Below are 14,648 nucleotides of genomic sequence, written 5' to 3' on the forward strand. Positions count from 1 at the left end.
GTCACTCTCAGGGGGATCCCTTCCGCCTCCTCCCCTCGGTGTCCATGGCCTCTCGGGCTCCCCTTTCAGCATAAGTTCACCCGCTCCCTCACCACCCAGCCTCCCAGCCCGCTCCGCGGTGCTCCTGTCCAAGGCCAGCGCCCTGCCGGCACGGCCCCCACACAAAGACCCGGGGCCTGGGTGGGTCTCTTCCCCTCCGGGACTTTCCCTTCTGCCCCGGACCTTTCCTTTCAGCAGCAAACATGCAGGAAACAGCCTCCAGTGGAAAAAAGAAAGTGTCCTCCTTGACCTCGTAACCACTTTCAGCAACCGGTGCGTAATTCTTTCCCCGTTTTGTAAACCTCTGGTGGCTCAGGCGTTGCAGGATCTGCCTCCAGTGCAGGAGCCCTGGGCTCCATCCCTGGGTCGGGACGATCCCCTGGAGGAGGGAACGGCAGGCCACTGCAGTGCTCTCGCCTGGAGAGTCCCCAGGACAGAGGTGCCTGGGGGCCTCAGGTTTGTGGGGTTGCAAAGACGGAAGCGTGACACTGTCACTGAGAGTTGTCTCTTTTTGCCGCCTTCATTTTCTCTTGAAAATTCTCTTGAATCCACAATAATCTGGCTTTCGACCCCTGCACTTCCCCAAGACTTCTCTTGCTAAAAATGTTCCTGGTACCCATGTCACCAAGTTCAAGGATAGAGCCTCAAGACTCATCTCAGGCCATTGGAGCATGTACAGCAGTTGATGTCCCTGGTGTCCAGGGCGCCGCCTTCTCTTCATCTTTCTCCTACCCCATCCCACCACTCTGGGCTTGCCTGGTGGTTCAGCGGGTAAAGAATCCGCCTGCAATTCAGGAGACCTGGGTTCGATCCCTGGGTTGGGGAGATCCCTGGGAGAAGGGAAAGGCTGCCCATGCCAGTATCTGGCCTGGAGAATTCCATAGACTGTACAGTCCAAGGGGTCACAAAGAGTCGGACACAACTGAGCGACTCTCACTTCACTCACTGCCCCCTCTAGGTTGTCCCTGGAGCTGCTGCTTGGGCTCCCGGTGGGGCCTCACCTCCAGCTAAAGGCCGGAGCCCTTGGGTCTCTCCTGTCTCAGTCCCTGAGCACTCCCCGAGACCTCAGGCCATTCAGTGGCCTGAAAGGTCAGCCGCGGGCCCCTGAGCACCCCCATCCTCCCATGGACTCTCTGCTGAACTCCAGACTCGAACCTGTGTCCCTGCTGAGACACCCAGATATCCAGCTCACACTTGGTCCAGCTGAACTCTGACCTCTGCCCTTCAGCCCCATATCGGGACATGGCAGCTCATTTCTTGGGGGCGCCCAGACCCCGAACTCCGGCGCCCTCTCTACCTCCCCCTCCTCTTGGACCACGGCGCACCCAGTGACTGCACCCTCCAACGCCCCTGGAATCTCACCCCTTCCGGCCCACAGCTGCCACCCCAGTGATGCCCCCAACCTCCCACAGCCTGGGCTCCAACGGTTTCCCTGCACTCACTCTTCCCTTCCACCCACGGCCGTCAGCAGATGTCAGCTGGAAAAGTCCTCAAGGTGCAGGTCAGATGACCCCGCTCCTCTGTGGGGGCGCGCCAGGCATTCTCATCTCACCCAGGCTGAACCCCCGACCCCGACCACGGCCTCCAGGCCTTGGTCCGCAGGTTCCCCGCGGGACTGTGCTCCCTCGTCCTGGCCCTGCGACGCTCTGCCTTCTGCCCACGGACGTTGTCCCGGCCTCTCCACGCTCAGGCCTCTGTGGAGGCGGCCCCCTTCCGATCGCTGTCTCTAAATGATCTCCTCTTCCGTTGCTTGCATCATTTTCTCTCTCCTTATATGTTATTCTCCTGGGGGCTTTTGCCCCGCTTTCTTCTTTCTTACAATGTCCAGCAATTTTGTATTGTACGTGGGACACTTTGGACACATTTTTGGGAGCCTAAATTTTGTTGTCCTGACATGTAAAGAGTGTTCATTTTTATTCTGGAGGCAGCCAGCCTAAGGGAGGGCTGCCATGAGCCTCTTGAGACCTGGTTTCCAGCTTGGTTTGGTCCATCTCGGATGGCCCTTGCTCAGGGTGCCTGTGGCCGGGGTCTCACACGGGCCACCAGGACATTCTGCAACATTTCCGCTGGGTCGGCTCTGAACCCTCTGAAAGCTCATGGGGACCCTCTGCACGGGTCTGGAGTTCCTCCTCTGGGTAGCTTTGTCCTCCCCAGAACCCTGTCCCACAAATCCCAGTCTGCCCAGCCCAGCAGAACTGGCGTGCTGCCCTCGGGGTCCATGCCTCTGCACTGAGGTCTGGAAAGTTCCTCCAGGCAGAAAGCCTGGGGGTCCTGGAGCCGACCCTGTATGGTGACAGCCCGGGTGCCCGTGTCCAGGGCCTGGAAGAGACGCCACGTACATTTTTCCCTACCTCACACCTGTCAAGGGGCACAGCCAGGCGGTCTGTGGTTGTCTCCTTGGGGTTAGAAGCAGAGCTCCTATCCTGTTGGCTTATCTCTGTAGACTTTATTACCAGGAGACCCAGGTTCATTCCCCAGGTCGGGAAGATCCCCTGAAAAAGGGCATGGCAACCCACTCCAGTATTCCTGCCTGGAGAATCCCATGGACAGAGAGGAGCCTGGCGGGCTACAGTCCACGGGGTCACAGAGTCACACGTGACTGGGCGACTAACACACACACAGTAACACGTTACCTTTTGTCTATTTTGTTGATCACGCGCCCATCTTCACTCTATAAGTACATTCTAGAAAGGAAGGACATGTTTTCTGGGTTTTTTCCCTGATGTGTTTGGAAGGCCCAGGATCGTACTTCTGACTCCAAAGCTGCTCAGTTCATGAGTGAGCAGGCAGGACTTGTCCCCAGGTGGTACCCCAGTGGCACCTTGGAATTCAGGGGTCCCGACCTGGGCAGGAGTGGTGGAGCCTGAGCTGGGGCCCCACCACCCACAGCCACGTCTTCCCGTGTTCGGGGCCCAGAAACCGAAGTGGCCTGAGGCCCAGGGACCAAGCAAAGCTGTCAGTCCTTCAGTAGAGAGCAGGTGCTTTCTGAGATGCCCGGTGGGTAATCTTGACGTATGAAGGGCCCTCAGGTCACACTGGACATCAGTGACTTCTGGGCCTCACCTTCCACACTCCTCCTCCTGGATTTCATGGTGACTTGTAAGCCCCAGGTTTCAGGTTAAAAAAGCATTTTTAATATATGTATGTAAATTTCCATACTGATTTTTATAAAACACGGCCTTATGTCTCTTATCCTTTGTAAAACAAATTTTGAGTTCTCTGGAGAAGACATCTATGGGCTTCCTTGGTGGCCCAGTGCTTAAGAATCTGCCTGCCAATGCAGGGGACATGGGTTCAATCCCTGGTCCAGGAAGATCCCACGTGCTGCTGGCCAATTAAGCCGTGCCACAACTACTGGGCCTGTGCGCTCGAGTCTGGAGCCCCAACTACTCTGCAATAAGAGAAGCCACTGGCAATGAGAGTCCTGTGTCTTGCAACGAAGAGCAGCCCCTGCTCACTGCAACTAGAGACAGCCCTCGCTTAGCAGCGAAAACCCAGCACAACCTAAAAGAAAAGAACAGGAGACAACGTCTACAGCCTATCGAGTACACTGATGGTAAGATACTTCTCTCACCCTCGAGGTCTCTGAGATGGGGTGTGTCTGACACTTGTCATGGAAGCACTCAGGGCACAGCTGCACACATTGTTAATCTCGAAGGCGTCATCAGACAGCGGCAGGCCTTGACATTTCAGAAAACCACCACTGAGGCAGGACCGTGTTGTTCAACTGCTAAGTCATGTCTGACTTTTTGCGACCCATGGACTGCAGCACTCCAGCCTTCCCTGTCTTTCACCATCTCCCAAAGTTTGCTCAAACTCATGTCCATTGAGTCAGTGATGCCACCCGCCCATCTCATCCTCTGTCTTCCCCTTCTCCTCAGTCTTCCCCAGCATCAGAGTCTTTTCCAATGAGCTGGCCCTTTGCTTCAGGTGGCTAGAATATTGGAGCTTCAGCTTCAGCATCAGTCCTTCCAATGAATATTTGGTGTTGATTTCCTTTAGAATTGTCTGATTTCATCTCCTTGCAGTTCAAGGGACTCTCAAGGGTCTTCTCCAACACCACAAGTTGAAAGCATCAATTCTTCCCTAAACAGCCCTCTTAATATCCAACTCTCACACCCATACATGACTACTGGAAAAACCACAGCTTTGACTACGCGGACCTTTGTCAGCAAAGTGAAGTCTCTGCTTTTCAATATGCTTTCTAGGTTGTTCATAGCTTTCCTTCCAAGGTGGGTGGAAACTCCCGCCTGCGGCAGCTTCGATCAGGTAGCACGTGTACCAGCTGCTGTCTACCGGACACTTGTAAGTGCTGGGCGCCTGCAATGTGCGCCTTGTTACTTACAATCTCTAGCACACGCACACACAGGGTCCAACGTGCGTTGTGAACTTATGCCAGCGACTGCTGTGTCCCAGTGGAAGCCACGCTGTGTGGCTCAGTTGTCAGGTTAATGCCGTGAAGAGTCTTAAGAAGACACACAAGAAGCTCATGGGGAATTCGGAGCTTTGGAAATCCCGCTTTGGGGTTGAAGATACAGAATCTTACTAAGCGGGGGGCCCATGCGCGGATGGAAGTGCATGGCTGGGTGGGGTCTCCGGGCCCCCCTGAGGCTCCTCCCCTCTGCTCTGCCGGGCCCCGGGGCCCCCACGTGTCCCGGCATCAGTCCCCCTCCCTGCTCTGTTCCTCTCCAGACCGGTCCTCAGAAGAGCTGATCCTGAAGAAGTGAGGGGGACGGCTGACTTCCGCTCTGCGGGCAGAATCTGGAATCTGGCTGCCCCCCACCCCCACCCCCCGGCCCGAGTCTGGAGTGCTGTTCCCTCCCCTCTGCGGAAGGAGGGTGGGCCTCGCTCTGCGCCCCCAGAGAGCGCCAGCAGGCTCCTCCCCCACCCCGCCGCTCGCGCAGACACACGTGTGCACACACACAACTCAGGCAGCATACTTGCAGACATGCCCACATGCCAGTCACACAGGGCACATGCTCAAACCCACACACTCACACGTACACACACTCACGAGTACACTCACATGCTCAGACCCACATGCTCATAAGTATGTACATTCACGCTCACAGGAACACACACGAAGACACACACACTTCTGTGTGTGTGGTCTGAGGACCCACACACTCCCATATATGCACACTCACGAGTATACACACATACACTCAGACCCACATACTCACACATAAGCACACTCATGAGTACACTCTGTGTATTCAGACCCACACACATGCACACTCATGAGTACACTTACATGCTCAGACCCACATGCTCACACGTGCACACTCACAAGTACACTCACATGCTCAGACTCACACATATGCACACTCATGAGTACACACATGCTTGTGTGTGTAGCCACACCCTCAAACACTACCGTGATGCCAGTGTGTTGAGCTGTGTATCTGCATCTTACTAGTGTCAGGGCAAACAGCAGGGCCTTGCCCTGGGGATGTCTGTCTGCCCTGGGGGTGTCTGTCTGCCCTGGGGGGTTGTGTCTGCCCTGAAGGGTGTCTGTCTGTCCTGAAGGGTGTCTGTCTGCCCTGGGGGTGTCTGTCCACCCTGGGGTGTGTGCCTGCCCTGGGGGAAGTCTGTGTGCCCTGGGGGGATCTTCTGCGAACCTGGGGACTGAAGTCACAGCTGGCAGGAGGGCTAGGGGGCCCCTTGCCCTGTATCCTTGAGGAGCAAGGGCCCAGGCGTGTCCCCCCACCTCCCTGGGTTCAGTGGGGAGGCAGGCCTCCGGCCTGGGGTCAGGGGATCCAAGTGGAAGAGGCTGAGGCCGGGGAGGCTGTGCCCTGCCTGGCACACTTGCAGACAAGGTATTTTTAAACTCATTTCCTTGACCTAAAAAGACTCTCTTTGGACTGAACACCTAGTCTTTGGGACAGACCCCGACACCGCCTATAAATAGCTTGGAGCACCCAGGGAGGCGGTGATGGCGTCCAGGAGCCCCGGTGTGGGGTCCCCCACGGGGGTGCCCTGGGTAGATTTCCTTTATTTTTTCACTATTGTACTTCATTTATTCACTTGTCTTTTGGCTGTGCTGGGCCTTCCTTGCGGCTCACACGTGGGCTCTCTCCAGGTGCGGCACGCTCCAGGCGCATGCGCGCGGTGACCAGTGGGCGGCTCCGCGGCTCCTGCGATCCTCCCGGACCCGGGACCGAACCTGCGTCCCCGGCGTTGGACCGGTAGTGAAATCCACAGGCTGTTTTGAATCGCAGAACCGGAAGAGAAGAAACGGGGCCAGCCAGGCCCGCGAGGGCCTCCCAGGGCCGGACGAGGGGCTGCAGGGCAGAGGGCGGCCTAGCCGCACTGGTGGGACCTAAATTCCTGGAATTTACAAACACGCTCCCTCTCCCCGCGATGGAAGTGTGCTCCTTACACTGAACTAGGAGAAAGGAACACATCTACATATATCCACAGAGCTCCTCACGCCCTGGCCTGTGCCGGCTGTGTTCCGGAGTCCCCGTCCCAGTGGCGCCCTAAACCCCCCACCCCGGGGCTTCCCCTGCCCGTCTTGGCCACCTGCCCCCCTTGGGGCGTCTGGGCTTCTTGGCTGAGGGCGGGCAGTGTTCTTCCTCAGATGCATCTGGGCCCACACTGGCTGCCTCAGTTTCCCTTCTCACCCTCAGTGCTCTCCTTCCTGACTCCCATCTTTCCTGCTTCGTCGTGGGCGGGGTGGCGGCCAGGAGGGGACGTGAGGATCTGGGGCTGCAGGGACAGCCTGCCCATGAGGGGGTGGATCGAGCTTGGGGCTGCCTGGAGGAGGCACCCTTTGCTCCTAGGGTGCAGGGCAGTCACTTGAAAGGTTCTCCTGCAGCCCGCAGGCCGTCCTGAGGTCAGTGGCTCCCTCAGTTCAGTTCAACTGGTCAGTTGTGTCTGACCCTTTGCGACTCCATGGTCTGCAGCATGCCAGGGTTCCCTGTCCTTCACCAACTCCCAGAGCTTACTCAAACTCATGACCATCAAGTCGGTGATGCCATCCAACCATCTCCTCCTCTGTCGTCCCCTTCTCCTCCCACCTTCAGTCTTTCCCAGCATCAGGGTCTTTTCCAAAGTGTCAGTTCTTTGCATCAGGTGGCCAAAGTATTGGAGTTTCAGCTTCAGCATCTGTCCTTCCAATGAATATTTAGGACTGATTTCCTTTAGGATGGACTGGTTGGATCTCCTTGCAATCCAAGGGACTCTCAAGAGTCTTCTCCAACACCACAGTTCAAAGGAATCAATTCTTCGGCGCTCAGCTTTCTTTATGGTCTAATTCTCATATCCATGACTACTGGAAAAACCATAGCTTTGATTACATGGACCTTTGTTGGCAAAGTAATGTCTCTGCATTTTAATATGCTGTCTAGGTTGGTCATAGATTTCCTTCCAAGGAGCAAGCATCTTTTAATTTCATGGCCGCAATCACCATCTGCAGTGCTTTTGGAGCCCAAGAAAAAGTCTGTCACTGTTTCCACTGTTTCCCCATCTATTCACCATGAAGTGATGGGACCGGATGCCATGATCTTCGTTTTTTGGATGTTGAGTTTTAAGCCATCTTTTTCACTCTCCTCTTTCACTTTCATCAAGAGGCTCTTTAGTTCTTCGCTCTCTGCCATTATGGTGGTGTCATCTGTGTATCTGAGGTTATTGATATTTCTCCCTGCAATCTTGATTCCAGCCTGTGCTTTATCCACCTGGCATTTTGCATGATCTAATCTGTATATATGTTACATAAGCAGGGTGACAGCAACATACAGCCTTGATGTGCTCCTTTCCCAGTTTGGGATCCTTATGATTATACAGTGGAAATGACAACTAGATTCAAGGGATTAGATCTGATAGGCAGAGTGCCTGAAGAACTATGGATGGAGGTTCGTGACATTGCACAGGAGGCAATGATCAAGACCATCCCCAAGAAAAAGAAATGCAAAAAGGCAAAACAGTTGTCTGAGGGGGTCTTACAAATAGCTGAGAAAAGAGAAACTAAAGGCAAAGCAGAAAAGGAAAGATATACCTATTTGAATTCAGAGTTCTAAAGAACAGCAAGGAGAGATAAGAAAGCCTTTCTCAGTAATCAGTGCAAAGAAACAGAGGAAAACAATAGAATAGGAAAGACTAGAGATCACTTCAAGAAAATTAGAGACACCAAGGGAACATTTCATGCAAAGTTGGGCTCAATAAAGGACAAAAATAGTATGGACCTAACAGAAGCAGAAGATATTAAGAAGAGGTGCAAAAATACACAGAAGAACTGTACAAAAAAGATATCTATGACCCAGATAACCATGATGGTGTGATCACTCACCTAGAGCCAGACATCCTGGAATGTGAAGTCAAGTGGGAAGCATCACTATGAACAAAGCTAGTGCAGGTGATGGCATTCCAGTTGAGCTATTTCGAATCCTAAAAGATGATGCTGTGAAAGTTCTGGACTCAATATGCCAGCAAATTTGGAAAACTCAGCAGTGGCCACAGGACTGGAAAAGGTCAGTTTTCATTCCAATCCCAAAGAAAGGCAATGCCAAAGAATGTTCAAACTATTGCACAATTGCTCATCTCACATGCTAGCAAAGTAATGCTCAAAATTCTCCAAGCCAGGCTTCAACAGTACGTGAATCATGAACTTCCAGACGTTTAAGCTGGATTTAGAAAAGGCAGATGAACCAGAGATCAAATTGCCAACATCTGTTGGATCATAGAAAAAGGGAGAGGGTTCCAGAAAAACAGCTACATCTGCTTTATTGACTATTCCAAAGCCTTCAACTGTATGGATCACAACACACTGTGGAAAATCCTTAAAGTGGCTCCCTGGGCGCGGATAAACAGGAGGGTGAAGGCGGTGTGTACTGCAGGCTGGGTGGGGGGAGGTGGCGGTGGCGACGGTGACCGTGTGGCGGGTGTGGGGGGGAGTGGGCTTCTTGTGTGGACACACCACGGGCTAGTCAGTCGTGATGCTCAGCATGCTCCAGCAGGGAAGGAGTTCTGGGCGCGTGGTCAGTGTCAGTATGCCAGGCTTTTTCTTTCTTCTTGAACATCTTCCTTGGAGAAGAGAAAGGGCCGAAAAGATGTGTTCCCGACAGCAGTGGCCATGCTGGGCTCTTTGCGGGAGGGACCGGCCATGGATGAAGACCAGCAGGCTCTTCCCACCCTGGTTGTGCACCAGCCAGCCCTGGGTTCAGGGGGAGAGGGGTTCTCTTAGTGCCTCTGGCCCCTACATGTAGCCACAGGGGATGCTGGTGCGCAGGGCAGATGGCTCAGTCCCTTTCCACTGAGAATGTCATCCATGGAGGGATGGTCCCCGGGGAGACCACCCAAGGGAAGGGTTCTGGGGGCGTCTGTCACTCAGGAGACAGCTGGCAATAGCTCAGGATCTCCACGGAGCCAACCCCGAAGCCTGGATCACAGAGATTCAGATGCCTTCATCTGGAATTTTCCAAGACCGTAAGGTCATCCTTTTTCTTGTGTGAAGACAGTGTGGCCGAGTCCAGGTGAGGCCTGCACCTGGGAAGCGCGGTCCAGCCTCAGAGCAGGCGTTTCTGAGTCGGAAGGGCCCCAGTGTCCCCCACCCCGTCTCCCTGGGGATGGACCAGAGAGGGGGGTTAATGCCCCTGGCCAAAGGGCCACGGCAGGGCAGAGCCCAGCAACCCCCGTCCTGGTGGGAGCAGAGGCCCGCCATTACCATGGTCTGTGTCTGTGGCTCTTGCTTCCTACCAGCTTTGCACAGGCCATCTGCTCAGCCCATGGCCTTGGGGACTCCTTTCCAGGCCCTGGAACCCCTGTAAGGGTCCACATGCCCAGGAACCCGGACCCTCAGGGGCAGGGCCCGGTGGGTCGCACCCCCTGCCCCGTGCCTTGCTCTGAAGGTGCTGCAGCCTGGCTGGACGCGGGGCCCTACAGCCTGGGAACCCTAGGCCCCAGTGAAGGGAGACGAAGGGTCTGAGCCTGGCACGGCCCCGAGGGCCCCGCCCTGCCCTGCCGCCCGCGTTTCCAGCCTCTGCTTTTTCCAACACGGTAACTTTCTTCCCTTTTGTGACCCCTGATATCCTTCAGAGCACCTGCCCCGGCCCGGGGCTCTGGGGCGGCGTGAACGGCTGGGCTTCAGCTGGGGCCACTGAGAATGTGGGGTGGGGCGGGGGTGCTTCCGGCTTCACCCCGACACGGCAGCTCTCCCCGGGGCCTGCCTGGCCGCCGCCGCCCTCTCCCTGAAGGTGCGTTCCGACGTTCGCGATGCTCACGCCCCAGCCGGCCGGCACAGCCCTGCTGGCCCCTCCTGGCCACCGGCCCGAGTTCCGCGCCGTGACCAGCAGAGGGCGCTCGGACTCCACGCAGGGCCTCCGTCCCGCCCGCCCGGCCCTGCGGATGCTGGACCCCGGGGAAGCTTGGGCGGAGAGGAGGCTGCTCCCGACGACGCAGGGTGCCGCCTGACCCAGCACGGCCGCCGCTCCGCTGCCCGGGGCAGTGGCCGGGGGAACGAGAGGCCGCCCGGGAGTCCTGGCGCTAAGTGGAGGGGCCTGCACCCTCGGGAGGCGTCCACGGGAGGGGCAGTGGCCGCCCAGCGCTGGAAGCGACGGGCGCTGACTCTCAGAAGGATGCTGTCTTCTCCTACAGAGGCCACGGAATAACAGCACCCGCAGCCACAAGTTGCAAGGGAGCGGACAGGCCAGTCTCCACTCGGTGACCCCAAGCTGAGGCCTGCGCTTCAGGGCTCTGACACAGCACCCCCCACCCCAGCCCCCCAGCCCGCCTCTGCTGTAGATCCTGTTTTCTGGGTTCTTGTCTGTTGGGTCTGGATCGAGGGTTTCAGCTGGGATGCTGATGACATGGACCAGCTGGGTGACAGACACAGGGACCCAGAGCCCAAAGCTCCTTTCAAAGGAGAGCTGGTTTCCCTGCCTTCTGATTGCCTGGCTCAAAGAGGGAAGCCTTGAGCCCTCTTGGGGTATGGAAAAGGGGCGTCCAGCAGAAAAGGTGTCCCCCTCCGCTGGAGGCAGACACACAGGCCCCGGGACCCAGAGCAGAATGTTCTGTCCACCAAGCAGCTCGGTTGGATGGGGGAGCCCTTGGATTTTTGGCATCATATTTCTTCGAATTTATCTTTTGGGATTTCTGGGTCCTCTTATCTAAACGAGTCTCCCCCTTCTGGGAACATAGCCGCCCTCATCCTGGAAACCAAAGATCCCACTGGAAACCCAAACCTTCACACCATTCCCCTGTCTCCTCCCTGGGGCCCAGAGCCTGTGTACAGAGTCGTGGATCACTGTCAGATTCTCGTTCATCTTAGAAAATCAAAGCTCAGCCGGGAAAAGCCAGGAGGGCTACCTCCAAATGCAGGCTCCCTAGTTTTTCAGCGGAGGCGGTTTTCACCGGGTGAGGTGAAGCCTGCATGGCTTCCGGCGTCTGCCTGTGGGTCTGTCTCGTTTGTCTCCAGACTGGCATCAAGTTCGCCTGTTACAGCAGCAGGTCTTCCTGGATTTGTTACACAGTGAGGAGCACGGCAGCCTTTGAACCCCAGTAGAAGATGCACTGTCTGGCCACACCCCAGAACGTCCCAGTGCACCCCACTGCAGCACCCCCACCTCCATCGCGTAAGTGACAGTGTTAGTCACTCAGTCGTGTCTGACTCTTTGTGACCCCATGGACTGTAGCCCACCAGGCTGCTCTGTCCATGGGATTCTGTAGGCAAGAGTACTGGAGTGGGTTGCCATGCCCTCCTCCAGGGGATCTTCCCAGCCCAGGGATTGAACCCGGGTCTCCTGCATTTGCAGGCAGATTCTTTACTGTCTGAGCCACCAGGGTTTCCACGTGAGATTTGCAAAGACCCAGAGAGTACACATTTCAGGCTCTGCGGGCCATGTGGCCTCCAGTGCAGCTTATCAGCCATGAGAGCCCTGGGTGGGAGAAGGCAGGAGTAGGCAGAGGAATGAGCCGGGCAGGGGAGGTGCAGGGGGCTGAGGGTCCAAGGGGAACTTACTGGTTGGAAACTGAATTATGAATTTGATAGAATTTTCACACATGAAATATCCTTCTTCTTTAGCTGTTTTGTTTTCAACCACTTAACGTGGAAAACCCTATCTCAGCTCTCGGGCTGCACGAACACAGGCCGCTGGCCAGATCTGTCCCTGGGGCTGAGGATGGCCGATAAGAAATCCTGTGAAGGTCACTTCCCTGGGCCTCTCCACCCCTCGAGTGGACTGTTCTTTCACAATGATGGACTGGCCACTTCTCTGCGTCACTGGGGAACCCAGCTCCTCCCTGCCACCCCCGCCCCGGGCCTGGAGCTGGCTCACGGGCAGGCACTGTGTTGATTTCTTGCCACATCTTGCGGCCGGCCAGCATTCTTTGCATGTCAGCCCACTCCATGCGGAGGTGATGCTGACAGCCAGGGGTCTCCACCAGGGGAGGAGGGGTCTGTCTCTCCCAGGCCCCCGCTGGCAGCTTGCTCAGATGGATGGGCTCCGGCTGGGCCCCAGGGCCCGGCCCTCCCCTCCCCGATGGGTCTGCAGCGTGCGCGCTCTGCATGAAGTGTTTTCTTTCACGTTTTGGGGACACCGTGGTGGAAGAACGTGTGAGCCGCGGATGACAGGAGGGGGCAGCGGTCCTCCCACAGAACAGACACAGCACAGGGTCTCTGTGACTTCTTTAATTTTTCAAACAATAGAGCACAAAGACAACAGGTTCAAGTACATTCGGATATGCGTGTTTGACAAACAGACGTGCATTTAGCCACGAGGGAGGCGGCAGCAAGACCACACACACACCTGGCACCAACGGTCGGTTGGCCCCGTCACCCCCGACCACGGAGACGTGGGCCCTGGGCCGGCGTCAGCCTGCACTGATCCTTGCCGGGTGCTTGGTCTGTCTACATGGCGGAGGTGGAAAAGAGAATTCTCACCAGGAAGCTGGGAAGGGCCTTGAAAGGTGGGACCCCCGAGGGGCGGGACCACCTCGTCCGGCCAGGAGGGGGCCTGACCTCTCTCTGACCGCTAATGAGTCAGGGGGTCACCCAGGCCCGAGCCCAGGGTGTGCCCGGTTAACTGAACACTCAGACTTGAACAGTCACCAGAGCAGAAACCCCCAGACTCAGCAGGGCTTGTAACCCGGCTGACCCCCTAGGAGACCAAGGAGAATCAGGGACCACTCCTGCCTGGATGGCAAGCTCCGGCCCCCAGCCCTGTCCATTGGGGCCCCGGCCTCGTGGAAAAGCCACGTCTCACCAGACCTGGAGCACAGAGGCCCCCAGCGGCCTCAGGAGTGGCTTCCCCAGACTCTGCCCCGGTGGGAAGGAGGGAGCCCAGGCCATCGGCTTCAGTCCTGTGCCCTCGCCCCAGGCCAGCCTCCAGATAGGCTTCATCTGTTGAGAAGTGCTGGGGCCTACACGGCCCACCTGCCCAAAGCTGGGCCTGCACGGGCTCACACTGCAGGCCATGGTCTTCACTGGACGGAAGCCCCCAGAGCGACCCGCTGGGGCGGCCAGCAGGCGTGGGGCACCAGCCGCTCATGGAAGGAGGGGTGTGACCTGGGGACAAAGGTCCTTGCCTGGCACCAGTCAAGACAGCTTGGAGACCCGGCGTGGCCCGAGGACCTCAGCACCCCCAGGCTCTAGGGGTCTGTGGGCAAGGCGGGAAGGCCAGCGGCCACACTGAGCAGGCGGGGAGCATGTGGGCAGTGTGTGGCCCTCTCCTTGGGGACCCTTCTGAAAAGGGCACCCCAGGACTTCAGAAAGCAGTGAAGGACTTTCTCCCTGCAAGGCCGGGGCGGTGCACCCCAACCTGGGGCCACCAAGCTGGGGGGAGCAGAGTCAGCCACGAGGACACGGAGCCTGGGGAGGAAGTTCTGGGTGACCGAGCCCCTCTGGACGGGTTAACCTATGAGGAGGTCAGTTTGGTTACCTGCTTTGGTTCCCTAAGCAAGCTGATCTGAACTCACAGTTTGAGCAAAACATCTAAATACAATACTGGGAACTCCTGTTAGCAATGGGTTTCCCAAACAAAGAAGCCGAAAAAGCAAAGCAACAGGAATTCTTAGTGATTATGCACTAACCAGTCTGTGCGCGGCACATTTTATTTCTATAAAACTATTACAAAATATTCAAAAATACATTTTAGTAAATTTACAGCAGTTATTTCTCAACTTATTAATGCAAAAACATCCTTTGTTTTTCTCTGTACAAACTACAGGCTCCATCCTTGTGGGCTCATCACTATGTGCGCTTTTAAAAAATATTATTTTCTAATAAATTCTTTGACGTTAAAAATAAGAGTTCTTCCAGTTTGTCCAAGAAAAAAAAAAGTTACGTGTGAGTGAGTGAGTGAGTGTGTAACAGTCTTGACTTCCAAGAATGTGGCCAAAATGGTGATGACCAAGCAAATATTAAACCCAGAAGACAGTACAGGCAATGGCTGTGCCACTGGAAGGTAGTTAAATTAAAATAATATATTTTCATATTTTACACTATTTCAAAAATGAAATGTAATTCAGTTAAGTATTGATCTCTCAAAAATCTAATTTACAATTCTGTGTATAAAAATATAATTTGTGGACCCCCATGAAGCTTGTTTTAGTTTACACTTGCCGAAAAGCAGGAGCGTTGCAAAGGAGGAGTGGAGAGGACAGAATTCTGCTTT

Source organism: Bubalus bubalis, chromosome 8 (assembly GCF_019923935.1).
Source record: "Bubalus bubalis isolate 160015118507 breed Murrah chromosome 8, NDDB_SH_1, whole genome shotgun sequence".
Lineage (NCBI taxonomy): Eukaryota > Metazoa > Chordata > Mammalia > Artiodactyla > Bovidae > Bubalus > Bubalus bubalis.